Source organism: Chrysochloris asiatica, unplaced genomic scaffold (assembly GCF_000296735.1).
Source record: "Chrysochloris asiatica unplaced genomic scaffold, ChrAsi1.0 scaffold00611, whole genome shotgun sequence".
NCBI lineage: Eukaryota > Metazoa > Chordata > Mammalia > Afrosoricida > Chrysochloridae > Chrysochloris > Chrysochloris asiatica.
Window position 1 is genome coordinate 179,588 of NW_006409129.1, and position 3,612 is coordinate 183,199.

Here is a 3,612-nt window from a genome sequence, read left to right on the forward strand (position 1 = left end):
ATCCATCTGACATCAACAATGATATTTGTCATTTCATACCCTCTTCTGAATCTGGCTTGAATTTCTTGCCATTCTCTGTCAATGTGCTAATACAACAACTTTTTAATTCTCTTCAACAGAATTTTACTGACATGTGATGTTAATGATACTGTTCAATGATTTTCACAATCTGTTGGGTTGCCTCTCTTTGGAATGGGGCCCAGTGCTGCAACAATTTTTTGAAATTCAACTTGTATTCCATTAATTCCTGGAGCCTTGTGTTTCATCATCTTCAATGTGGCTTGGATTTCTTCCTTCGATATCAGTGGTTCTTAATCATATTGTTGTTGTTGTTGTTGTTGTTAAGTGCCTTTGAATCGGGTCCGACCCATAGCGACCCTGTACAGGGTTTCCGAGGGTGTAAATCTTTACGGGAGTAGAAAACCTCATCTTTCTCTCGCGGAGCGGCTGGTAGTTTCGAACCGCTGACCTTAAGGTTCGCAGCCCGATTCGTAACCACTACGCTACCAGAGCTCCTAATCATATGGTACTTCTTAAAAATATTGAACATTGAACAATTATTTTTGGTACATGGATTATAATTCTAGTACCTGACAATTCAGATATTTTGAACAATTACAAATTTTAACATATGTTATGTGTTTTCATATTATTCAATTACATACATGTTTACAGGATTCTGAGAGAATTAAGCATGTTATATTCCCAGAAGGACAAAACTGAATTTCAGGGAATTTAATTTATTACCCAGTGAACACAGGTAATTAGCATCTGATCTAAGAGTATTTTCTGCTTCATTAGATTTAACTTTGATTTCTGCATCATAAAATTTCCAATGAGGAATCTATTTTTCAGAGGCCAAAGTTATTCATTTAATCATTTTTAATAAAGTGGTTCATTGTTCCAGAACCCTTCTTTTGTTATTTCTGAGGGAAATAATCTTCTTGTGTTTCTGTCCCAGAAGAGAGTTAACATTATTTCCCCTGTGAACTACCAGAAGAGCTCAAGAAGCTGGTATAAGAATCCAGACAATCATAGCATACTTCAATTGAGTGAGCAGTTCAGTTCCACAGGTCAAATGAACCATTTTTCATCCCTTAAAATAGTTCAGAAATGTGAACCTTGATATTTAAATTTGAATTGTTATTGTTAAGTGCTGTGGAGTTGGTTCTGACCCTTTTATTGGGTTTCCCACGATAGGACAGAGGGCTGGAACTACTGACTTTCGGTAAGCAGTTCAGTGCTTTTCCTACAGTAACAAACCAGGATTTCATATTTAAATTAGGTGATATTAGTCAATTCAGGCTTGTATTGAAAAAGGAATGTTTTCCAGGAATATAGAAAATAAAACAGAAAGGACTACCTGAATTTTATTTCACTAGAGCTGTAAGTCAGAACTTCATTTTAATGTTCTTAAGGATGACAATCAGAACAGGAACAGCAGAATTCAGAGGCTCTAGGTACAACAACAAAGGTTCTGTCCTAAGATAAGCACTAGACTGCTAATTGTAAAGTTAATAATTCAAACCCACCAGACACTCTGTGGGAGAAACATGAGGCTTTCTGCTCCTGTAAAGATTTATAATCTTATAAACCCTATTTAGAGTCACCAAGAATTAAAATTAACTTGGTGTTTGTGGGGTTGTTTGTTTAAAATTTAGGGATATTATTAACTGAGAGAAAATGAACTTTCAATCACCATTTGGTTATATGCTACTTTGAGATTATAATTGTTACCTAATGGAGGGATAGGTATTAATTTAAATTGATTTTTCTTAAAAATCATTTTAGTATATAAACTGGGTGGCTTAAAAATAATTCATATATGTGAGGGTATTCTTTGTATTATTTCTAGGGTATGATGACTCCAGAATTATGCCATGATAAAAATGGATTGTGATATAGTCAAATGGAAAAAGTTTAGATTGTGGAATCAGAGAACTTTGGTATGAATCCTTGCCCTGCTAGTAACGATTAATGAAACCTTGGTCAACTTTTATAATCTAGATGGACCTCAGTTCTCTCCTTTATAAAAGAATGATAAATTATTTAGTGTTCAGGAGTCCTGGTGTGGTGCTATAGGATAAGTACTGGACTGCTAACCTCAAGGTCAGTGGTTCAAATCCAATAGCTGCTTGTCGGGAACTCTACACGGTTGCTGCGTGTTAAACTGACTTGAAGTCATTGAACAACAACGATGTAGATTATGTAGAATGACATTCACAGAATTCCTAACTCTGTGGTGGTGGTTGTGTGTCGTGAAGTCAGTTCTGACTCAGAGTGACCCTATGCAGGGTTTCCGAGGCTGTAAATCATTATTGGAGCAGAAAGCCTCATCTTTCTCCCACTGAACAGCTGGTAGTTTCGAACTGCTGACCTTGAGGTTAGCAGCCCAATTGGTAACCATTACGCTACCAGAGCTCTTCTTAGACTCCACTTAATAATATGTGGCAGATGCTATTGTAGCTTTTTTTCTTCCCAAACCTAGTGTTTGCAGTAAATTTTCATGAAAATATGATATTTTATGTTTTCTGATTATGTGATTGAGAGTTGAGGAAATATTTTGTTTTATAGTCTTACAGATAGAACCCAATTTGTTTAAAAAAAAAAAAAAAAAGTTCAGGATCTATATTTTTTTGCTCCTAGCCCCTACAGCCTTTTAAAGGGAAATCATTGAATCATAAAACACAACCAACCAATTGTCCTTGGTCCGTTCTAACCACCCGGTGACCTCCAAAATGTTGATTGGGATCCAAACACCTTAATCATTTGTGTATCCATGGACTCCTTCATGAAGGTAAGCAGTTTCTTAAAGATTGCTTGTTTTTATTTGTTAAGTGCTGTCGAGTTGTTCACAGTGACCTTGTATAGGTTTCTGAGGAGCATCTGGTAGGTTTGAACTGTGGGCCTTTTGGTTAGAAGTCCAGTGTTTATCCTATAATGTCACTCAGAACTCTCCTCTTTAAAGACACTTGAATGAAGTCATTAAGCTATACCACCAGTTCTTTGTAGTGAAGAAGATAATTGCTCTAGTGGGATCTGATTCTGTATAAAACACACCTTCATTCACAAACTCTGTGCTTGCACTACACAGTCAGACAATCACGGGTGCCTAAAATTAAAATCTTCAAAATATCAGCAGAATTTGAGCAAAACATACTATTATTTTTAACTGACTAACCCAAAGGCAGAATGCAGTGAAAGAGATTTCTTATTGTGACACTTTAAATCATAGAACATTAGGATTCATTGGGCTTCATTTCAATACAATTGTATTTTAATTTTACATTCAGTGTTGTTAAGTGCTGTGGAGTCAGTTCTGACTCTTACCAACCCTATGTAAATTTCCCAAAGAACACCTGGGGAGTGTCAACTGCTGACCTTGTGCTTGGCCATACAATGCATATCCTACAGTGTCATACTAAGGGTGTTCTGGTGGTGGTGGCTGTGTGCCTCCTAGTGGTCTCTGACTCATAATGACCCTGTATAGGATTTCTGAGGCTGTAAATCTTTATGAGAGCAGGAAGCCTGATCTTTCTCCCACAGAGTTGTGGTAGATACGAACTGCTTCTTAATATCTACATAATTTCAATTTCTATATATATTTAATTT